The sequence below is a fragment of the Macaca fascicularis genome, chromosome 18 (genome assembly GCF_037993035.2).
Source record: "Macaca fascicularis isolate 582-1 chromosome 18, T2T-MFA8v1.1".
Classification (NCBI taxonomy): Eukaryota; Metazoa; Chordata; class Mammalia; order Primates; family Cercopithecidae; genus Macaca; species Macaca fascicularis.
Genome location: NC_088392.1, coordinates 76,956,084 through 76,981,081, shown reverse-complemented (window position 1 = coordinate 76,981,081; position 24,998 = coordinate 76,956,084). Strand labels below are relative to the sequence as shown.

The following is a 24,998-nucleotide window of genomic DNA, read 5'->3' as shown; positions in this document are numbered from 1 at the left end:
AATGCTCTTTGCATCTAATGAATGCTGAATGCAGATGTGCAGACAATCCTGACCATGCCATGCTGGCACCAGTGAAGATAGAAAAGCGGATCACGATTGCTAAAGTGCTTTGAATCTCAGTTACACAAAATCAAGCATAAATGGTTGACGTTCCAGGTTGAAAATGTTGACAGAAGAGAGGAATATTTAAGGGATCTTTTCAGAGGTTTCCAATTTGCTTAGTGTTAAAATGTGACCTCTGAATACATTTCAATTGTGGTTATCCTGGCATGTTAGTATTTCACAGAAAATGGTAAATAATGTTTAGTAGAAAATTGCTTTGATTTGCGGGATCTCCTGCCACACCATAAATGAGGTATAAACAGCTTTCTAATTTAGGAGAAACAGTGAGAAGATTTTCCTGCTTGAGAAAGGCAGTTGTACCCACTGTCAAAGTAATTGAAAGGACTTACTGAAAACGTGGGAACAGAAGAACGCAGAGGCCAGAGAATTTCTGGAGTGTCCAATTAGAGCTACAAATACAGGATGTGTGCATTGGAACTACACATATAACTGCAAGGAAAAGGATGTACCTCAAAAAGTGAAATAACATGCAGCTGCTTCCACTGCTTAGGCGCTTGTCCTGGGGTCAGCTCCACCCTCTTCTGCGTCCTGTCCTCCAGGTGACAAAAGGGAGAGGACCCACGTATGCAGTTGCTGCCTACTTGGTGCAGAAACAAGACACCTTCACCTGGCCCCCAGAAGCCCAGGACACCTGTACCTGGGCTCCAGGAATGTGCTCTTTAGCCTTATCCTAGACAATGTTCCCTCCAGATGGGGAGGCTGGGATTAAAACAGGTGGGACCATAGGCATTTGCAACCCTGAGGCTCATCAGGGTCTGCAAGGGGCAGACAGCAGAACGTGGCAGCTCTCTTGAGTACACGGGTTCAGTAAGTCAAAGCCTTCCCCGTTCCTCCTTCACCTGAGGGACAGATGACCACCGAACTCCTCCCAGACCTTGCATGGCCCTGTCTGTAATTACCGTTTCCTTTAATTTCTGGTGACTCACCTCATTACAGTCCATGAACCTAATGAGAGGGTCCCTTCGCCTGGCAACCAGGGATGGAACAGGTTTGGATTAGACTCTGACTCATTGTGTTTTGTTGGTCGGACTCCAGTTGTGTCTGCTCCTGGCTTACCTCACTTCTGTGGTCCCAAGAATACAGACCACGGCTCGGTTCTGCCGGGCTCCACTCCCCACCACTCCTAATTCTGGCTGGCCTACACGGCCTTTCCTGAGTGCACTGAAGTAACTGTGATCATTTCTGCTCACCCATCCTGATGGCTTTCCCTTTCCCGACGCATTAGACTCCCCCTCCATCAATATTGCGCATTTGGCCTCTATTCCACACACTTCACGTGCCTTTCTAGATGGCTTTATTCCTATGAAAAGCAACTGATTATTGTTTTTCTCTGTTTGTTCATGTTGTTTTACTTATTATTTTACTTCTCCCTTGTGTTATTCCAAATCACAAGAAAAACAACAATTCCCCCTGCTATTATAATTCCTATCTGAAACTACATACAGCTGGGCATTGTGGCTCACACCTATAATCCCAGCACTTTGGGAGGCCAAGGTAGGAGGATTGCTTAACTCTAGGAGTTTGCGACCAGCCTTGCCAATGTAGTGAGACATCTATCTTCACAAAAAATTGAAAAATTAGTGCACCTGTAGTCCCAGTTACTAGGGGACCTGAGGCAGGAGGATTCCTTGAGCCCAGGAGTTCGAAGCTGCAATGAGCTGTGTTCACACCACAGCACTCCAGCCTGGGCCACAGAGTGAGACTCTGTCTATATATTTAAAAAAAAGAAATAAACTATGTAAAATATTAACTGTCCTAATACCATTTCCCAAAGGGAAACGTCCTCTTAATGATGCCAGCCAATGCATCAGGAAAGATTATCTTTTAACTGCCATGGATCACTATGACTTGCTTATTTATCCTATTATTGTAAGTGTGCCATGCTTCTGTTGCTAAAGCATTTCTTTTGTTAAAAATGTGAAACTTTCAAGCTTAAAGAAACTTTTAAACTTCAAATTGTGAGTACACTACACAACGATTTTTTCCTAAGTTGTTTGAAAGTAGTTTGTCCACGTCATATCCCAACTCGCCCCAATTTTTCGGATGTATTTGCTACAAGGCCATTTCCTACATAACCACACTACACCATTCCAATCAGAAAATTAAAAGACACATACCTCCATCTCATCCTCAATCCTCCGTTACATTTTTTCAATTATCCTGAATGTTCTATGCAGCAAAATGACTCAATCCAAAGTCTTATATTGCCTTCTGTTTTCCCTCTCTCTTTCTTTTCACAAAAGCACTTTTTATCTGAGGCAAAGAGAAGTCTTGCTGTAAGGATTATAGTTCCAAGCAGCCGAAACTCAACTGTTAGAGGCACTATTTTGACTCTGCAGATTTTGCTCCTTCTTAATCAGAAAAGGGTATTCAGGTTGTACTTTCTTCAGCTGAGCAAAAATGGCAAAGAAAGTGGGAAAAAAATTCCACTCTACTGATGCTGCTCTTCAGACCTGACATCAAGCTTGACAAGCCCTTGCTGGCAGCAATCACTGCAGATTGCTGCCCCGCTGCCGAGGGATACAGGCTGTACTACATTAGCAAGAAAACAATGAGGTGGGAAAACCAGGTGTAGGTTACTTGAGGAAGAGCAGACATCCACAGCTTCGAAACTCTTCATGGCATGGGTGATCCTTGGGGGAGGCTCAGCTCACCAAGGCATAGACCCTTCAGTTCCTGTTCCAGCTGAGTAAGGAGGTCATATCCTGGTTGCTCAGTTCAAAGTCAAAGACCTTGAAGTTCTCAGCAATGTGTTCCAGTGTCACCGGTGTGGGGATCACCACCAAGTTCCTCTGTGTGAGGAGCCAGATCAGAATCTGGCTACAGTTTCATTGTGCTTGGCTGCAATCACTTTGATCCTGGGGTCCTCCAGGAGGGAAGGGTCCTTGGGCTTGGCGCTGGGCCTGTCAGGAGAGCCAAGGTGGCTATAGGCAGTCACCATGTTGCCTCTGGACTGGCAGTACTGGATTAAGTTCTCCTGGGTTAGGGACTTACAGTGGTGCTCAATCTGATTAACTGCTGCTGGCTTACACTTTTTTTTTTTTTTTTGAGATGGAGCCTCACTCTGTTGCCCAGGCCGGAGTGCAGTGGTGCCATCTCAGCTCACTGCAAGCTCCACCTCCTGGGTTCAAGCAATTTTCCTGCCTCAGCCTCCCGAGTAGCTGGGACTACAGGCACGTGCCACCATGCCTGGCTAATTTTTTTGTATTTTTAGTAGAGATGGAGTTTCACCATGTTAGCCAGGATGGTCTCGATCTCTGACCTCGTGATCCACCCGCCTTGGCTTCCCAAAGTGCTGGGATTACAGGTGTGAGCCATCGCGCCCAGCCAGTTTACACTTTAAGCCAGATTTGTTTAAGGTCCTCTCTGCCGGGAGATGGTGATGTTGGAGATGCCAGTAGCTTTCACCAGCCCCTGAATGAGTTGCCTGATTCATCTAACGAGGAAAATTCCTTCCCAGGCTGACAGCTGGTTGGCCAGTGAATAAGGTGGAGGTCCAGGTAGTCCAGCTCCAGGCCACTGAGCACCTTCCGGCAGGATCTTCTCACAGGCACTCCTTGTGGCACATGCCCCATGGCTTGCTGCTGATGAAGAGCCACTCGCGCCTCACCACCTGCTCCTTGAGCTGCTCCTGTTCTCGTTCTGGTGCACATAGGTGCAGTCGATGTGGCAGTACACAGTGTTGATCGCTACCTTCACAGCCTCGGCCACCTGGCTTGGAGGGGACTTCCAGGTGCCCAGCCCCAGCATGTCCGTCTTGGCACCATTGTTGATGTGGCTGTCATGGCTGTGTTGCTTTACAGACCCCTGCCTGCAATCAATTTGCCTCAGTTGTCATCTCTTTGGTCTTCTTCAGTCCCGAATAATTTTAGTGTTTCCTTGACTTTCATTACCCCGACCTTTTTTTTTTTTTTTTTTGAGACGGAGTCTCTCTCTGTCACCCAGGTTGGAGTGCAGTGCTGCGATCTCAGCTCACTGCAACCTCCACCTCTCAGGTTCAAGTGATTCTCCTGTCTCAGCCTCCTGAGTAGCTGGGATTACAGGCACGTGCCACCACACCCAGCTAATTTTGGTATTTTTAGTAGAGAGGAGGTTTCACCATGTTGGCCAAGCTGGTCTCAAACTGCGGACCTCAGGTGATCTGCGCCCCGTGGCCTCCCAAAGTGCTGGGATTGCAGTGACGCTGGCTTTTGGAGATAACAGGCTAGTTATTTGGTAGAAAGTCCCTGGATTCGGGTGGGTCTGATGTTTCCTCGTGGTAAAACTCAGATGATGCCCCTTTGCAGGAATATCACGAGGGTTGTGTTCTCACTGAGACCTTGCACCTGGCACGTTTCCATTTGCCTCATTAGTGGTAACATTCACTTCTATCCCCTGATTAAGGTGGTGTCTCCCAGCTTCCCCTCCCTAACGCTATCCTTTCTTTCCCTTAGTAAATGACAAATATTTTAGGGAGAGATTCTCTGATCCTTTGTAAATATCCTGTTCCTCATGAAACTTTCAAGTTACCCATTTATTTTCTTATTTATAGCAACATGGTCCTGTGGGTTGTAATGTCACTCAGTGGGTTATATCTATTGCTATCATTATCTATTTGTAAGCTCAAAAATGTCCCAGGTCTGGTGGGGGGCCCCTTCAAGCCAGTTCTTTGTCCCTTTGCTAGGTTCTCTTGTTCCTGGAGCACTGCCTGGCTCATTGGCACGAGGAGAGACTCCCGGCTCATTTTGTGCATTCCCCGCCCCTGTCCCAGAATCAGCCACTTCTTAAGGTGCCCTGGTTCATCTTAGTGGAAAATGCTGTTTAGAAACTAAGCAGTGGGGGCCGGGTGCAGTGGCTCACGCCTGTAATCCCAGCACTTTGGGAGGCCGAGACGGGCGGATCACGAGGTCAGGAGATCGAGACCATCCTGGCTAACACGGTGAAACCCCATCTCTACTAAAAATACAAAAATTAGCTGGGCGTGGTGGTGGGCGCCTGTAGTCCCAGCTACTCGGGAGGCTGAGGCAGGAGAATGGCGTGAACCTGGGAGGCGGAGCTTGCAGTGAGCTGAGATCGCACCACTGCACTCCAGCCTGGGCGACAGAGTGAGACTCCGTCTCAAAAAAAAAAAAAAAAGAAATTAAGCAGTGGGCACTGCATGTGCTCATTGCTATTGGATGCTTGATGTTCCCACGCCTGGCAGTGTACAGAACCACACACACACACGCACGCACACACACACACACACACCCCTGTATCTATTTCTATGTCTATCTCTCTGTACTGAAAACCTTGATATCTCCAATTCCAATCAAACAACAGTGTTCATGCTGGTTTTCTCCTTTCCCACTGGGGTGGGCAGTGAGAAATCTGCCTCCCATTATCCTCAGCATATTGGCTTATTTGGTCTGTCTCCAAGCTATACCCAGTCTTCTATCACCACCACTCCCATGTCCACCTCCCTCTGCACACACCCTCCCTACCCCACATGAGAGGGCCTGCTCACCCTACACAAGTTGGTGTGACCCTTGTGCCAGGCCAGCCCCCTGTGGGGACCTCCTCACTCTCTGCAGGGCTCCTTTCCACCCCTCACCCTCCAGGCAGACACTTAGTTTGCTTGGGTCTACCTGGTGCTCTTTGAATGTTACTGTTCAGAAAGGGAAGACAAGAGAATGAGTCCAGCACGTATTAAATGTAGTGCCCACCTTCACTAAATGTAAATCTTGTTGCCACTTGGCTACCCATGATCTAGAAGACAAATTCTTTTGCTTACTGTTTTATTACGGATCACTCTGGAATATTAAGGATACAATTCTGAGCAGACAATTAAAATGTCTTGTATTATCTGGAAGAAACAGAAACCACCTGTGGGTCAAAAGTATTGTGATGAACTGACTCACCTTATTACAACTTTATCCTGGCGGTCCCTGCCAGCACCACCCTTGGACCCAGGCAATGGGACTCCCTTTCCATCTGGTGCTTCAGAGTCCCCTACTTCACCCCTCCTCCAGCCATGACCCTCACAGGGAGTGGAGTCATGGGGTCAAGGGGAAGTGCCCACTGGGGCCCATGTGTCCCTCTCCCAAGCCATGCTGTGAACACTGGGGTCCCTGGAACTCTTTACCCAAACATTCCTCGAGCCCGCATCTAAGGCCTGCACCAGCCTCTCCTCCAGATCAGGGTGAATGGCATCCCTGGTTCATGCACTCTTTAGCTGGGGAGCAGCCAAGCAACAGCTATTGGAAACGGTGGGGAAAGGCTCGATGTGCAAGTTGGAGCATCGAGACCAGGCACCCACTGGGCCCTTGTAGGTGCAGAGTGAAGCTGAGGGTGGAAAGAGAAAGTGGATGGCCAATCGCCATGTTCTGGTGCAGAATTCCAAGGAGCCTGAACATTCTACATGTGAGACTGGCCTTCCAGATTGTTAGGAAGGGGGATAGATTGTGTTTTACTTTCCAGCCATTAGCTTGCTTTATAACTTCTCTTTTCTTTTCTTTCTTTTCTCCTTCCTTCCTCTTTCTTTTCTTCTTTTTTCTCTTTCTTTCTTTTTCTTTCTCTTTCTCTTTCTTTCTTTTTCTTTCTCTCTCTTTCTCTCTTTCTTTCTCTCTCTCCCCTTCCTTCCTTCCTCCCTCCCTCCCTCCCTCCCTCCCTCCCTCCTTCCTTCCTTCCTTCCTTCCTTCCTTCCTTCCTTCCTTCCTTCCTTCCTTCCTTCCTTCCTTCTTTCCTTCCTTCCTTCCTTCCTTCCCTCCTTCCGACAGGGTGTCACTCTGTGGCCCAGCCTGGAGTGCAGTGGTGTGATCTTGCCTCACTGCAGCCTTGACCTTCCAGGCTCAATCAATCCTCCCATCTCAGCTTCCTGAGTAGCTGGGACTACAGTCGTGCACCACTATGCCAGGCTAAGTTTTGTATTTTTGTAGAGACAGGATTTCACCATGTTGCCCCAGCTGGCCTTGAACTCCTGGGCTCAAGCAATCGCTTGCCTTGGCCTCTCAAAGTGTTGAGCCTCTGTGACTGGCCATAACTTTCAAATATCTAGATATATAGTATATGAATCTACATTTGTATTCTTGCCCCAGATCCATCAAATATTATAGACAGGCCTGCACCTTGCACACAGTAGGTTCTCATATGTGTGAGTTTTCTTTATGTGCCGCACTTACGGAATGCCCCTCACATCCCCTCCAACAGGGCCTATTCTAACTTGCTGTCAGGTTTGTGCTACGGTTTGGGATGTGTGCACTCACAAAGCTTGTTCTGGACATCCTTAGACAAATTGCGCTTGCACTCATGTCCACCCTGCCCAACCTAGAGAGGGCTGTGCTGGAGACCTGTTGTTCGCCTGTTGTGAGGGGCTTGGAGAGTAATGATGCTCCTCAAATAGCAGTGGCATTTATTGATATCTATATGCTGCACTTCACGAGTAGAAATTATCAAGATCATCTGAAAAGTAGATGCCTTTCTGCATTAACATATGTCACTGTCATCTGACAATTCTTATTTTCTAGCTTTTAAAAAATGTGATAACAGCTTGCACTTATGTATTATCTCACACTTTCTAAAACACTTCACATTTAGTATGTCATGGAAAATTGAATTTCTGCATTAGTTCCTTATTTATATCGCTTGAAAAATACCTTCTTTTTTGTAGTGGGACATCTGATATGTTCCTAAGTTTAAGACAATCTGCATAGTCATTTATTCTCTTTTTTTTTTTTTTTTTTTTTGATACAGGGTCTTACTCTGTTCCCCAGGCTGGAGTGCAGTAATGCATTGACCTTGACCTCCCTGGCTCCAGTGATCTTCCCACCTCAGCCCATCGAATAGCTGGGACTGCATGCGCATGCCACCATGCCCGGCTAATTTTTTGTTTTTTTGTAGATATGGGATCCCATTATGTTGCCCAACCTGGTCTCAAACTCCTGGGCTCAAGTGATGCTTCCACCTCAGCCTCTCAAAGTGTTGGGATTACAGATATAAGCTGCTGCGCCTGGCCAATTTATATTTTTTGGTAATTTGCTGTGCATTTTTCCTAACCTTCTTTCTCATCTGTCTTTCAAAATAAAAGACAAAGGGTAATGCAGAGCTTTGCCTTCTCAGAACCACTCGTATCTACAGTTTTTCATCCTCTTTAAGTTTCTACTTAAACACATGCAGGGAAACAAATCAACAAACAAAAACTTGGGGTCTCTTCCATGAGTCACCTGTTAAATCAAGGCTCAAAAAAAAAACCTTTCAGAAATTCTGTTCTGATTCCCACAAGCGGGCAGGGTGGCTTATGGCAGAGTCATTATTCACAAAGATGAGGTGAGGTTTGGGTCGGTTTGAGGAACATGAGGAGACCTGCAGACATCTTGCCAGTGACTTACAACTCATTACAATGAGTCCTGGAGCCAGGAACCCGTTCTCCTGGCTTTAAACCCACTCGACCACACTTCCAATTTTGAGAATATGAGCATAAGTCAGTTATAATCCCAAAGAGCTGTTACATTATTTTTATGATATTTCTACATTTCTTTCTGTTTACCTTTGTATAAAACTCAATGTCTGTAGAACTTTGTAATCCTAAATATAACTTTGAAAGGAATCAGTACATGGAAAAAATTTAGTTGACATTAATAACTAATAATTTTATTTATAACAATATAATTTAAGATATTAATTGCTTAAAAAACCCAACAGGGCCCAAATAATGATTTACAAGTAGATATGGTTATTTCTAGAAATAAACTAAAAAACACAATTATTTATATGCAAAATTCTTCTAAATAGGTAAAAATAGGAATAGAAAAGTGATGTTCATTCTATACACATATTTTTTCTTTTCTGTTTGAAAAGGCATCTCAGTTTTGGGCAGACAATTGTATTATTACATTAAAAAGTGTCAGGGAGTGGCGATTTTTATGGGTTCACACTGCCTTTGACCATTACAATTTCTTGGAGATAGATTTACCTGTCCTGAGCAAAGTAAGATAATTGACCTCAATTAAGAAACTACAAGTTAGACAGCTGGGTGTTCCCACAGCAAGATATGAAGGGCGGTGGATATCATTTAGGAATGAATGTAAATAGGCAGTACCCAAAAGACATTTCAGTTGCCTGCAAAAGCCACCAAAGCATACTTAATTATCTTTGTGATAATAAGCCTTCAGTCTCGTTTCAAATGCGTAATTTTTTGATACACTACATTTGAAACGCAACATTGCAATTCTTCTTAGACTTACAGACAGGTCATCTTCACTTTCATTTTACTAAAATAGCTCCCTCAAATTTAAAATTGATCAGATTAAATTAGTCTAATCAATAAGAACAAAACAGGCATGAGCCTCTTTTATCTAACTCTAATAGAGTTGTAATTTTAAAAAGGCATTAAATACAAATTTTCAAAAACCACTTTCCTTGAATGACACATTGTCATGCTTCATAAGTCCACATGTCTGTCTTTCAGGGTGATTTCAGTGATTATTCAGTAGTGAAATTGGCTAATTTTGTTTCATAAGGCTTATTTTGTAAATTTAGACATTACATATATAAGGCCTAACAGCTGGTTAATTAAGTTAATTCAGTAAAAATCAATTGATCACTCAATCATCTTATAAACAGATTAAATTTTTTCCACATTAACCCATTGATTAAAAATCAGAAGGCACAATCTAGTCCTAAAATGTAAATCCTATTAAATTATGCAGAAAAGGGGGTCGCTTTCATCACCGTTTTCACCCACTTAATAGTTTGCCCATCCGTCTTTTTTTTTTGTTATTGTTTGTTTTTCTTTTGAGACAGAGTCTCACTCTGTCGCCCAGGCTGGAGTGCAGTGGTGCGATCTCGACTCACTGCATCCTCTGCCTCCCGGGTTCAAGCGATTTTCCTGCTTCAGCCTCCCGAGTAACTGGGATTACAGTCACTCACCGCCACATCCAGGTAATTTTTTGTATTTTTAGTAGAGATGGGTTTCACCATGTTGGCCAGGTTGGTCTTGGACTCTTGACCTCAGATGATTCGCATGCCTCGGCCTCCGAATGTGTTGGGATTACAGGCGTGAGCCACAGCTCCCGGCCCATCCATGGTATTTTTTAGTTGGAGCTGGACTCCGTGTGCCTGAGCTGATCCCCCTGAAATACCCTCCTCCTCTTGCAGACTCATGGTCTGAGCTTAGTCCTGCTGTGAGGACACCATCCAGTGGCAGAAGGCACTAGCCAGTTGTTGTGGTGTGTGAAGGTGGCTGAACTCCAAGGTAGAATACCATAAAGCTATTTCTAAAAGGATTCAGGACTTGTGATGGACTTCAGTCATTTGTCGTATGTCAAAATTAAAGAAGAAAACATCAGTGACCACTTCACAGAGGGTAAGTCTGAAGGCAAGGTAGGTGGCAACTGTAGCCTGCCTGATGAAGGGCACAGTGTAATTAAGCAGTAGCGTCTGTGAGCCACTGTGGCCTGGGACATTAATGGTATTGCATAAGAAATATGTATCTGCTTGGCGAGAAACTCACTTTCAGCTGGGCCCTGTATCAGTTAGGATCAGGTATCACTACAGGTAATAAAAAAAATTCTCAACTAAAAAATGGCTTTTAAAAAAGCAGTTGATTTTTGCCCTGGAGTTAGGTAACCAGGGCCTTTAAGTCATTAGGGACTAGCTTCATCCAGTTCGCCATATCTTACTGCAAGGGAGGCTGGGAAATGTAGTCTTTTAGCTGGGTGCCTATCCACCCCCCAGTGATGTGTCCGTAAGCCAGCTTTATCCTCCCCCCACCCCAAAGTGGGAGATGGGGAGGGAGAGAGAAAGAAACTCCTGATTGTAGCATTTGCTAATGTCTGCAGTATAAATACTACCACCACGGTCAATTTCAAGCTACCAATGGTTTAATGATTAGTTTACACAATTCCCATAAATCTAATAATTGGCTCTTGGGAGCTGGTACAAGCTTGCTCTAGTAGACTACTGGGCTGCAAATAATATCAAGAGTTTTATTACTAAGGAGAAAGGGTGGGATGGCTGATGGGTAGACATCTGACAGTGTCTGCCACAGATCCCAAATGGAACACAACTATGTATTTTGACCAGAAGTAGGATTAGAAATGTGTGCTCCATGATTCTTGCCAAAAAAGAACACTGATTTCTGATGAAACAACATAAAAGGCAGGAGGAAACATGGGCCGCAGAGGCTGCTGATGTTTAAAGAGCTGCAGGGCCAGGAAAACCCATCCTTGGTGCAAACAGGTGCCACAAGCAGAACGTATTGGAATTAATCCCGTGAGAATGCAAAGACCCCAAATTAGATGATGAAATGGAACTCCAAGGTAGAATACCATAAAGCAAGGCAACTGGGATCATCTGAAGAGTAGAAGAAAAGGGATAAGATTTAACGATGCATCTTCCCTTTAGACGAAGCTTTCTGGGCTTGGGACCATGTCTTTCCTGTTCATTGTTTTATTTTTGGCATGTAGCCCAATCCTTGGCACCTTCATTCATTCAACAAACACTTAGTGTGCTTACCTGTGGCAGACACTGTTCTATGTGCTGAGGGAACAGCAGTGAACAAAACTGGCAGAAGTCCAGGCCCTCATGGAGCTTACACTCTATTCAGAAGGCGAGAGAAATAAAATAAAATAACTTATATGGTGCTAAATGCTATGGGGATAATCAGGCAGGGAAAGAGGATCGGGAGGGTTATAAGTGCTCAGTCGTTTAAGAAAAAAAATGATTTATTTTTTGTTATTGAGATGGGGTCTTGCTATGTTGCCCAGGCTGGTCTTAAACTCCTGGGCTCAAGTGATCCGCCTGCCTTGGCCTCCCAAAGTGTTTGGATTACAGGCGTGAGCCACCGTGTCACCTATGAAAAGTGTTTTTAAACTAAATGGTGTTTTAGGTTGGATTTCCTAGAAGCAGTCCCTGAGATGAGAACCCATGTGCCAGGGATGTGTTAAGGATGTGCTGGGAGGCACCAGCAGCCTCAGTGTTGAGACTGGGTATCAGTGATGTTCAGGCCAGGGGCCTCTTAAAAGCAGAGCTGCAGCAAGAATTCAAGTCCCATGTTCTATTTGGGAGGTTTGAGCCTTGAGCAGTGAGAATGAGGAGATAGAGGGAGCGAGGTGGGGAAAAACACGAAGTGACGTGATACCATGCCACGTTGGTCAATGCACCCAGCGAGCTCACAGGCAGGCCTGGGCACGTGCCCAGCGTGGTGGACCCATCTGGAGATTTGCAAGGAGAGTCTGCGTGTGGAGTAGGCTGCTGGGGGCAGGGGTAGAGGAGGGTGGGTGGGCACTGTCTGCTTACTTCTCTCCTAACTTCTTTTTCCAACTGGCCAAGACACACTCCGTGGGGGCCGCTGCCCCGCCTTCTCGGGCAGCACCTGGCTCTTCAAGCCTTCTCCAGAAGTGGGAGCCTCCGCCTGGTGCTGTGACATTTTATTAAAGCCTGGAAGGGGAAAGGCAGCCCACGTAGGAGGCTGGAGGTGTGGAGCCTTTGGAGGTGTTGTTGGACCAAGAAGAGAAAGAAGAAGGCAGCAGAAGGGCGTGAGAAGCTGCCCAAGGTCCCTGTCGGACACGGCAGGCCGGCAGTCCCTGCTTGGCTGCTAACCCCCTCGCAACCTTGGGCACCTCACCCAACCTCTCTGAACTTAGTCTGAGCGAGAGGGCTGGGGTGGGGTGGGACAGTCTTTCAAACCCCTTTGACTGAAGCCGTCTGCTTCGGCGGCAGTCAGCATCCAGCCACTCTCCTGGCAGCCCCTGAGCGAGCTTGGAAATGATTCTAAACGCCAGGCTTTCAGCAGTCACAGCTGCTGGCAAGGAACACAGTCCGCTGGATTTGAGCAGAGCTTTTGAAAAAGGGTAGGAGGGAGCTTTCACTCTCTTCTTACGCCAGGGGATGTATTTCTTTCACCCTGTAAAAGGGGAAGGAGAACTGACTTCAATGATTTCTTTGTCCTTGGACAAATTTGCTACTAACAACCCTTCAGTAGTCAGCGGGGGCCCACTCAAGTGAGTTTAAACAGAATTTACAGCATAGATAACTATAGGTAGCTGCAAAGGGAATATAATAATAATTTTTAAACCCCTCAATTCAAAATACTGTGATGTGTTTGAATCCAATTGCCAACAAAATATAAGCACGAACTCCACATGGCCATAAGAGCAGCGGGGACTTGGGGTCAGGGTGGGGAGAATGTGGTCCCAGAGGAAACTGAGTGATCGCAGCTACTTTATGTGGCTGTTCTTGAAGTTAGACCAGAAGAAAATTATTGAAGCACCTCAACTGCACATATGGCCTGGAATCACCCTCAGCTCCGCTGGTGCCTGAAGGACAGATACAGGATGCTCTATAACAAGTGCCAGGAACTTCCTTGGGCAATGAGTCCCCTTCACCAGCAGGACGGCCCCCCAGCAACTCAGCCTGCAGTTCTAGGACCATGACACCACATCCCACAGCTCCCACAGCACGGTGCAAATGGTATCCAATGTGCAAATGTGCTTGGCAGGGGAGATGGGGTTATTGGTTTCCTTTTCTGTGTGTGTGCACGCCATCATGTTAGATTTTTGAGAACAGAATACTAGACTGCATATCTGATTACATATCTCAACACTAACCTTCATCACCTCAAAGTAGGATTGCCAAATTTAGCAAATATCAACACAGGTTTCCCAGTTAAGTTTGAATTTCAGATAAAAATGAATAATTATTCATCCCAAATATTGCATGGAATATAATAAAAATTATTCATTGTTAATTTAAAATTAAAATGTAACTGGGCATCCTAAATTTTATCTGACAGCCCAACCTCAAATATCACATTTTCTGCAAATACAAATATTTGTGTGTGTCTATAAATATAAATATATTTTATTTTTCACACAAATGGTAGCATATTGCACACACTATTCTGTGTCTTGATTGTCTTATTTAATAATAACATACATGGCTGGGCATGGGGGCTCACACCTATAATCACAACACTTTGGGAAAATGAGGCAGGAGAATTGTTTCAGCCCAGGAGCTTGAGACCAGCCTGGGTGACATAGTGGGACCCCATCTTTACAAAAAATAAAAGTTAGCCTGGTGTGGAGACACACACCCGTGGTCCAGGCTACTTAAGAGACTGAAGGGACGGATAGCTTGATTGCATCACTGCGCTCCAGACTCCAGCTTGGGTTACAGAGTGATACCCTGTCTCAAAAAATAAAAAAAAAGAAAAAAATATATATACACATATATATATATTATTCTTTATCAGTGCACATATATCTGCCTCATTTAAAAAAATTATTTTAGGTTTGGGGGTATATGTGAAGGTTTGTTACATAGATAAACATGTGTCACAGCGATTTGTTATACATTTTATTACATCACACAGGTATTAACCTCAATAGTTATCTTTTCTGCTCCTCTCCTTTCTGTCACCGTCCCCCGTCAAGTAGACCCAGTGTCTTTTGTGTCTTTCTTTGTGTTCCTAAGTTCCTATCATTTAGCTCCCACTTATAAGTGAGAACATGCAGGCTTTGTTTTTCTGTTCCTGTGTTAGTTTGCTAAGGATGATAGCCCCCAGCTCCATCCATGTTCCTGCAAAAGACATGATCTCATTTTTTTTTCTTTTTTTACCTTTTTTTGAGACGGAGTTTCACTCTGTCGCCCAGGTTGGAGTGCAGTGGCAAGGTCTCGGCTCACTGCAACCTCTGCCTCCCAGGTTCATGCCATTCTCCTGCCTCAGCCTCCCAAGTAGCTGGGACTACAGGCGCTTGCCACCATGCCCAGCTAATTTTTTGAATTTTTAGTAGAGGTGGGGTTTCACCATGTTAGCCAGGATGGTCTCAATCTCCTGACCTCGTGATCCGCCTGCCTCCTCCTCCCAAAGTGCTGAGATTACAGGTGTGAGCCACCGCGCCCAGCTGAGCTCATTCTTTTTTATGGCTGCGTAATATTCCATGGTGCATATGTACCACATTTTCTCTATCAGTCTCTCACTGATGGACATTTAGGTTGATTCCATGTCTTTGCTGTTGTGAATAGTGCTGCAATGAACATACACATGCATGTGTCTTTATGGTAGAATGCTTTATGTTCCTCTGGGTATGTACCCAGTAATGGGATTGCTGGGTTGAGTGATAGTTCTGCTTTTAGCTCTTTGAGGAATTGCTATACTGCTTTCCACAACGGTTGAACTAATTTACACTCCCACCAACTGTATATAAGCATTCACTTTTCTCTGCAACCTCACCAGCATCTGTTATTTTTTTGACTTTTTAATAATAGGCATTCTGACTGGTGTGAAATGGTATCTCATTGTGGTTTTCATGTGCATTTCTCTGATGACCAGTGACATTGAGCTTTTTTTTCATATGCTTGTTGGCCGCATGTATGCCCTCTTTTGAGAAGTGTCTTTTCATGTCCTTTGTCCACTTTTTAATGGAGTTGTTTATTTTTCTCTTGTACATTTAAGTTCCTTATAGATGCTGGATATTAGACCCTTGTCAGATGCATAGTTTGCAAATATTTTCCCCCATTCTGTAGGGTTGTCTTTTTACTCTGTTGATAGTTTTCTTTGCTGTGCAGAAGCTCTTAAGTTTAATTAGATCCCGTTTTTCAATTTTTGCTTTTGTTGCAATTTCTTTTGGTGTCTTTGTCATGAAATCTTTGCCTGTTCCTATATCCAGGATGGTATTGCCTAAGTTATATTCCAGAGTTTTCACAGTTTTGGGTTTTACATTTAAGTCTTTAACCCATCTTGAGTTGATTTTTGTTTATGGTGATCCACTTTCAATCTTCTACATATGGCTAGCACCATTTACTGAATAGGGAGTCTTTTCCCCATTGCTTATTTTTGTCAGCTTTGTCAAAGATCAGATGGTCGTAGATTTGCAGCCTTATGTCTGAGATCTGTATTCTGTTGAATTGGTCTATGTGCCTGTTTTTGTACCAGTGCCATACTGTTTTGGTTACTGTAGCTTGTATAATAATATAGTTTGAAGTTGGGTAATGTGACTTCCTCCAGCTTTGTTCTTTTTGCTTAGGATTGCCTTGGTTATTGGGGCTCTTTTTTGGTTCCATATAAATTTTTAAATGTTTTTTTCTAGTTCTGTGAAGAATGTTGTTGGTAGTTTGATAGGAATAGCATTGAATCTGTAAATTGCTTTGGGAAGTATAGCCATATTAATGATACTGATTTTTCCTATAAGAAGGGGATGTTTTTCCATTTGCTTGTGTCTTCTCAGATTTCTTCGAGCAGTGTTTTGTAATTCTCATGGTAGAGATCTTTCACCTCCTTGGTTACCTGTATTCTGAGATTTTTGTTTGTTTGTTTATCAGCCGAAGGAGCTTTTGGGCTAAGACTATAGGGATTTCTAGATATAGGATCATGTCATCTGCAAACAGAGATAGTTTGACTTCCCCTCTTCCAATTTGGATGCCCTTTATTTATTTCTCTTGCCTGATTGCTCTAGCTAAAACTTCCAATACTGTGTTGAATAGAAGTGGTGAAAGGGCATCCTTGTCTTGTGCTGGTTTTCAAGGGGAATGCTTCCAGCTTTTGCCTACTCAGTATAATGTTGGCTGTGGGTTTGTCATATATGACTCAATATTTTGAGGTATATTCCTTCCATACCTAGTTCATTGAGAGTTTTCAACATGAAGGGATGTTGAATTTTATTTAAAAAAAAGCCTTTTCTGCATCTATTAAGACAATCATGTGGTTTCGTCTTTAGTTCTGTTTACGTGATGAATCACATTTATTGATTTTAGTATGTTGAACCAACCTTGCATCCTAGGGATGAAGCCTACTTGATCATGGTGGATTAGCTTTTCGATGTGCTGCTGGATTAGGTTTGTAAATATTTTGTTGAAGATTTTTGCACTGATGTTCATCAACAATATTGGTGTGAAGTTTTCTTTTTTTATTGTGTCTCTGCCAGGTTTTGGCATCAAAATGATGCTGGCTTCTTGCTGGCATTTAGTGCTATGAATTTCCCTCTTAATACTGCCTTAACTGTCCTGGAGATTCTGGAATGTTGTATCTCAATTTCTTTTGGAATACTTTCAGTAGGGATGATACCAACTCCTCTTTGTACATCTGGTAGAATTCAGCTGTGAATTCATCAGGTCCTGGACTTTTTTTTTGTTGGCAGGCTATTTATTACTGATTCAATTTTGGAGCTCCTTATTGGTCTGTTCAGGGAATCAATTTCTTCCTGTCTCAGTCCTGAGAGGGTGTATGTGTCCAGAAATTTATCCATCTGTTCTAAGTTTTCTAGTTTGTGTGTGTAGAGGTGTACATAGTAGTTTATGATAGTTGATTTTACTTGTATGGGGTCAGTAGTAACATTGACATTGTCATTTCTAATTGTGTTTATTTGAATCTTCTCTCTTTTCTTCTTAGTCTGGCTAAAAGCCTATCTATTTTATTAATTTTTTCAAAAAAAACCACAACTCCTGAATTCACTGATCTTTTGAATGGTTTTTCATGTCTCAATTTCCTTCAGTTCAGCTCTGATTTTTGTTATTTATTGTCTTCTGCTATCTTTGGGGTGTATTTGTTCTTGCTTTTCTACTTCTTTCAGTTGTGAAGTCAGGTTGTTGATTTGAGATCTTTCTAATTATTGATGGGCATTTCGTGCAATGAATTTCGCTCTTAATACTGTCTTAACAGTCCTAGAGATTCTGGTATGTTGTGCATTTGTTCTCATTATTTTTAAAGAACTTCTTGATTTCTGCCTTAATTTCATTATTTACCCAAAAGTCATTCAGGAGTATGTTGTTTAATTTCTATGTAATTGCATGGTGTTGAGCTATTTTCATTGTGTTGAATTCCATTTTTATTGTACTGTGGTCTGAGAGTCTGTTTGGTATGATTTTGATTCTTTTACATTTGTTGAAAATTGTTTTATGTCCAATTATGTGGTCGACTTTAGAGTATGTGCCATGTGGCAATGGGAAGAATGTACATACTTTTTTGGTGGCGGGGGGAGGTTGGAGATTTCTGTAAAGGTCTGTCAGATCCATTTGGTCCAAAGCTGAGTTTAAGTGCTGAATATCTTTGTTAACTTTCTGCTTTGAGGACCTGTCTAATACTATCAGCAGAGTGTTGAAGTCTCTCACTATTATTGTGTGGGAGTCTATGCCTCTTTGTGGGGCTCTAAGAACTTGCTTTATGAATCTGGGTGCTCCTGTGTTGGGTGCATATATATTTAGGAGAGTTCTGTTTTCTTTATCATTATGTAATGCTCTTCCTTGTCTTTTTTACCTTTGTTGGTTTGAAATCTGTTTTGTCTGAAATTAGGATTGCAGTCCCCGTGTTTTTTTCTGTTTTCCATTTGCTTGGTAGATTTTTCACCATTTCTTTATTTTGACCCTATGAGTTTCATTACAGGTGAGATAGGCCTCTTGAAGACAGCATACCATTGGGTCTTGTTTTTTTTATCCAACTTGCCATTCTGTGCCTTTTAAGTAGGGCATTTAGCCCATTTACATTCAAGGTTAGTATTGATATGTGTGAATTTGATCCTGTCATTGTGCTGTTAGCTGGTTATTATGTTGGCTGATTATTATGTTTGCTTTACAGTGACACTGGTCTGTGTCTTTAAATGTGTTTTTGTATTAGCTTTTAGTGGTCTTTCCTTTCTATATTTAATACTCTTTTCAAGATTTCTTGTAAGGTAGGTCTGATGGTAATGAAGTCCCTCAATGCTTGCTTATCTGAAAATGATTTTATTTCTCCTTAGGAAGCTTAGTTTGACTGGATATGAAATTCTTGGTTGAAAATTTTTTTCTTTAAGAATGTTGAATATAGGTCCCCAGTCTCTTCTATTAATAGCTTGTAGGGTTTTAGCTGAGAGGTCTGCCGTTAGCCTGATGGGGATGTAGGGTGGCCTGCCCTTTCTCTCTAGCTGCCTTTAACATTCTTTCATTTTGACTTTGGAAAATCTGACAATTATGTGTCTTGGGGATGATCTTCTTTTGTAGAATCTTGCAGAAGTTGTCTGTATTTCCTAAATTTGACTGTGCCCCCTCTAGCAAGGTTGGGGAAGTTTTCATGGATGATATCCTGAAATATATTTTCTAAGTTGTTTGCTTTCTCCCCCTCCATTTCAGGGATGCCAGTGATTGGTAGATTTGGCCTCTTTACATATTCCCATACTTCTTGTAGGTTTTGTTCATTTCTTTTTATTCTTTTTTAAAATTTTTGTCCCTCAATGCTTGCTTATCTGAAAATGATTTTATTTCTCCTTCACTTAGGAAGCTTAGTTTGACTGGATATGAAATTCTTGAAAATTTTTTTCTTTAAGAATGTTGAATATAGGTCCCCAGTCTCTTCTATTAATAGCTTGTAGGGTTTCAGCTGTGTAGGGCCTTTATTCGAAGCTGACTTCTTGTCACAGGTTCAGAGGGTGGTATGTTACTGAGGTGTTTTTTTGTGCTGAGGCTTTGGGGTGTGATCCAGCAGGTGGCACTTAGGCTTATTGGTCATTCGATAGACTCTTGCTTGGTTGTGTGGCTACCCTATGTTTCCTCACAGTTGCAGCCATGTTCCTTCTCAGTGTTCTGAAAGTGTGGGTTTCTCTTCCCCTTGAGTGTTCACTGCAGATCACGACTTGGCACTCCTGGGCTGCCCACTGGAACTCTGGGGTGATCTCAGTGTTTATGTTCCTTCCCCAGCTTAGAGGCAGCAGAGGAAGAGATCTTAGTAGTGGTTATGGCCAAGGATCTTTTGCTTGATTCCTGGGGGTTCCACCCTAGAGAGATGCAGGTGAGCAATCACTCAGTGCAGTCAGTCCCGGATGGAGGATCTATGATGTGGGCCCAAGCCAGGGGTTCCCTGTCTGGTGACAAGTCATGGGGAGTATGTGATACCTGTGGGAGACAGGTTGGCCCCCTCTCCTTAGGATGACTGCAGCTTGTTGGAGGTGTGTATAAGGCACTTAGGGTCTTTACTCCTTCATTAGTCCACGGATGGGAAGGGCAGTTCCACAGCAGAGTCAGTAGCAAAGACACTTTCAGTTACCACTGGAGGCTCTTTCCAGGGAGTTGCTGAGTTGATATTGGCTCAATAGCTCTGGCAGGGGGTGTGGTTGGAGGTCCAGGCCTGGAGGACCTGCCTTGTGAGGAGATATGGGAAGAGGCACCCGTGTAACAATCTGGCCACTTTTCCATAGGGCTGCTGCAGTATGCTTGGGGCCCACTCTAGTCCTTAGTCACCTTGGGTTTTCCAGAACCAGGAGGTGTCACCAGTGATGGTTGTGAAACAGCAAAGATGACAGCCTGTCCCTTCCTCTGGGAGCTTTGTCCCAGGGAGGTATGGACCTGTTGCCTGTCCAAAGGCATCGTAGGAAGTGGCTGGAGACCCTGGTTGGGAGGTGTCGCCCAATGAGGAGGAATGGGATCAGGCACCTACGTAAAGCAGCAACCTGGCCACATTGTGGTAGAGCAGCTGTGCTGTGCTGGGGGATCCCTCCTGCCCTGGGTGGGCTCAGACTTTCCAAAGCCCAAAGGCTAGAACGGCTAAATCACCCAAACAATAAAGATCGTGGCCCACCCCTCCCTCTGGAAGCACCATCTCAGTGGGAATTCAGATCTCTGTCACTTGGAGAGCTTAGTTGGGGCTGGCTGGAGGCCCTGTTTGGGAGATCCTGCCAGTGAGGAGGAACAGGATCAGGTGTCTGTTTAAAGCAGCAGTCTGGCCATGTTGTGGTAGAGCAGCTGTGCCATAGTGGGTCATCCTTTCTCCCCCAGGTCAGCTCAAACTCTCCAAAGTCTGAAGGCTAGAATGGCTAAGGTGTCTAAATAGCAAAGATGGCAGCCTGCCCCTCCACCTAGGAGTTCCTTCTTAGGGAGTTGCAATGCCACTAGTGCTAGCTGGGTAGAATTCCAAACCAGTGGGTCTTATCTTGTGTGGTGCTGTGGAAGTGGGGCCTGCAGGCTGTTGCTGTTCAGCCCCCTGGATTCAGCCTCCTTCCTAAGGGTATGTAGAGGAGTCTAACCTCCTGCTTTCCCAGAGCTGCAGCTACTTTTGCCAGAAAGCCCAAGTATGTAAGGCTCCAGGGTCTCCATGCATGCCTAAGTGACTGCTCTGCCAAGACTTCACGTAGCTCTGTCTGTTAGACTGGAGGCCCTGGTGGAGTGGGTTCACAAGGTGATCTGCTGACCCAAGGGTTGCAAAGATCTGTGGGAGAAGTGTGTTTTCCCAGGGTGTCTCATTCACTCACTGTGTCTCTGGGTCAGGGAGGATCTTCTGGTTCCGTGTTGCTCCAAGGTGGGCCACTGTTCCGTCTTGCTTTTCCTTGTTATCTGTGGGTCAGGTTGTTTCCTTGGTTAATCCTAATGCAAGGACTTGGATGTTTCAGTTGAAGGTGTTGTATTTGCTTGCCGCTTCTGTTCCTCTCTGTGAGAGCCACGCACACCAGCTGCTTCCAGTCAGCCATCTTGGCCACCCTGCCTCACTCTTTTTAACAGTTGCTGAATGGATGGACTATAGACATTCAGCCATCTATAGATACTTGCCCCCAACTTAGCCTTTTCATGGTTGCCAAATAATGCAAATTTTAAAATTTGTGCTCCCTTCTCTGGGGCTAATCTAGGTCTCTCTTATGCTGTCCTCTTGCTGATGGAAAGGCCTTGTGGGCATTACTCTACTGTATCATTCAACACACAGTCAGCAGCAATCATAATTGCACCCTGGAGGCCCTTCACATTCTGATTTCATTGTGGCCTGGTTGCTCATCAGGCATATACAAATAGTATTACAGGTCTTGTCTTCATTGCTATTGTGGGTTGAATCTATTGTCTCCTGGATTCCATGTTTTCATCTTTCTTGATCTATACCCTCATATTATGGGAGAACATTCTCTAGGAGTTTTCTTAGAAAGACAGCTTAAGAAGTAATATAATAGGTCTTTGCATGTTTGAAGATATCCTATTCTGCTCATATGTTAATGCTAGTTTGGCTGGGTATAGAATTCTTAGCTACAAATACTTTTCTCTTAGAATTTGAAGACCTTATTCCATTATCTTCCAAATTCGAGTGTTACTATTAAGAATCCTGAGGCCATTCTTATTTGTGTTCCTTTTTCAGGTAACCTATGTTTTCCTCTTTGGAAACTAGTAGAATTATTCCTTTCTGGTGATGAGAAATTTCTTTAAAACTGCCTTTGTGTTGGTTTTTTTTCTTTATGGTACTGGGTTAATAATGGATATAGTAATTCTGGAAACTTGTATCTTTTAATTAAGGCTCATATTTTTGTATTTCTTGGATACTTTCTTCTGAGAAATTTTGTATATTCTCTCATTTAGAACACTTATATTGGCTTTTGTGTGTGTGTATTGAATCTCTGTTTTTAAAAATCTTGTCTATTCTACTTTCCAGAATATTTTTAAAAATTTTTATTTCTCAAACCTTTTAATGAATTTTTTAAATGTTGCATGTTTAAATGTCGAATATTGTATCAATCAGCATAGACGAGGCTATGCTGGGGCAATGACAGAAACTGCAGGTAAAGGGGAACGACCGCAATACATCTGACTACGTGTTATATTTTTAAATAGCAAGATTGTGTTGTTTTTAATTCATTCGTTTGATTTAGGGGTTCAATATCATCTTGAACCTCTCTGACGGTACTATTTACATTTTATTTATATTTTAAAGTTTTTACCAGCATGACTTCTGTTTCCTCTAGTTCCTTTTTTCTGTGTATTTTTGCCTGTATGTGGTGAGCTCTCCCTGTACTTTTTATACCAAGGTTGCCTATTCAGAAATAAGAGTGAGTCACTTAGAAGCAGATGGGAAGTCGCCCAGTGGGCCTCTCTGTTGAGTGGGTGGTGGGTAGCTTGTCAGGAGACCAGCAGTTATTGGTGTGTGGATGTTGTGTCAGCCGCCGTCCAGTTGGTAAACACATGGATGCTCCAGACGGGGCCAGGGAGAGAGTTGAACAACGGGACTATAAGGGGCCAAGGGGACCAGGGATGGATGTGAAGGTGCTCAGTGGTGACTGCAACAGCCAGGAGCCATGACCACCTGAGATCTGGAGAGATAGAAGTTTCTGGACTCTAGTAAATGCTCCTACCTGTGGGAGAGGGGCTTCTCAATAGGAATTATTGTCATAGGCAGGGGAATGCAGCCCTGGCTGAACTACAGCCTGGCGTGAAGAAAAGGTAGAATAAATACACCAGCCCTCCGTGTGCCCCCAGCCGAGCAGAACCCACCCTAAAGCCACAGGGAGAGAGCCCAAGGGACACAGTGTGTGTGGTTCACCTCCTGGGGACGGGCATGGTAGAGAAAGGTGGAGAGCAGATCTGAGGGGTCGGGGGAGAATGTCCCGTACAGAGAGCTCTCCCTACGGGACAGCGAGGTCTCCAGGGAGGGTCCTTGAGAGCCTGCTGGGGCATTCTGCTCACATGGAGGGAAGGGGGCTGTGGGGCCAGCTGCTCCACGTGAAGCCTTTCGTCTGAGCCCTGCTTTCTTCTCCAGCCTCAGCCTGGCTTCTGTGGCGTCTGCTGCCCCAGCCTCTGGCTGTTCAGGGACAGGTAGGATAGGCTGGTTCCTTTTCTATGTGTGATTAGGGGCACATACTTTAGGCTGTGGCTTCCTCTTCTCTGCTAAACCAGTTACCACTTCTCTTCCAAGAATCTGTTAAAAAATACCTTGATTCTGTTTGCATTTCCTTTTTTCTTATTCCTCTAATTTATTTTATTAGAAAATGAAATTGCTTTACATTTTTATATTTATTTTCTCAGGAGGACATATGTGAATTATGTACAGTTCTTTCACATTATCCATAATGTCCTGTACAAATATAACATAATTGATTAAAGTAGCTTAAAAACAATACTCTGGCAGTGTATCCTCAGGGAAATATATTCTAAGGACAAAAATAAAATTAAGAGGCAAAGATGGTTTAACCTTAGTATTGGATGTGTTTTTAAAAAATGGTGTTGGCACCTTAATACTAAAACTCTTAGGTGTGAACTGTAGATTAGCACACAGGAATCCACATATCCCTGTTTCAGGAAGCAGGGTTTTCACTGTGGAAGAAGTGGAATGAGAGAAGCTGAGGAAGAAGCCTGTGTTACTGGATTTGATACTCTGGCTTCAAACACCAACAATACTATGTGTTCCTGCTGTGAAGTAGTGAGAAGTTCAGAAATTCACCAAATAGCGTTCTTGCCAGAAATGATTCACCTAAATATAGTCACAAGGAAAGAGACGAATATAGACTGTGTGATGTTTTACAGGGATCTTCAAAGGACTCATTGTCACCGGGTGAGGGGATGGGATTGTTCTATATTAGGGAAAAACAACAAGGAGAGCCTTGATTTCATTCTGAGTTGAAAGGAAAATGAACTATTTAAAACATCAGTGGGACAATTGGGGAAATTGTGTTAGATTCTCTTGTTGAATTTGTGTTAGTTTCCTTAGTGGTGGCAGAAGCATTGTAGTTGAAGGGTCTAGGGGGCCCGTCAGGCACCTGTGTCCTGCTTTCTAATGGTTCAGCAAGAGGGAGATGTGTACAGAGGGAGACAGCACGGCCAGGGGATGGTGTTAGCAGTTGGTGGGCTTGGGGCAAGTTCATTGTATTGCTATTTTGAAAAATCACAATTAGTCTGGGTGCCTCGGCTCATGCCTGTAATCGCAGCACTTTGGGAGGCCGAGGCAGGTGGATCACTGAGGTCAGGATTTCAACACCAGCCTGGCCCACATGGTGAAACCTTGTCTCTACAAAAATTACAAAATTAGCTGGGTGGTAGTGGCATGCTCCTGCAATCCCAGCTACTTGGGAGGCTGAGGGAGGAGAATCACTTGAGCCTGGAAGACAGAGGCTGTAGTAAGCTGAGATCATGCCACTGCACTCCAGTCTAGATGACAGAGTAAGACCCTGTCTCAAAAAAAATAAAAAATTTAAAAATTTTTAAAAAAGGAA

At 43.8% G+C, this 24,998-nt stretch overlaps 1 pseudogene; it reads right to left on the bottom strand.

Moving 5' to 3' along the window:
- Positions 1 to 2,254: 2,254 nt before the first annotated feature.
- LOC102119940 (aldo-keto reductase family 1 member B1-like) overlaps positions 2,255 to 24,998 on the bottom strand; it is a 33,921-nt pseudogene continuing 11,177 nt past the window's right edge.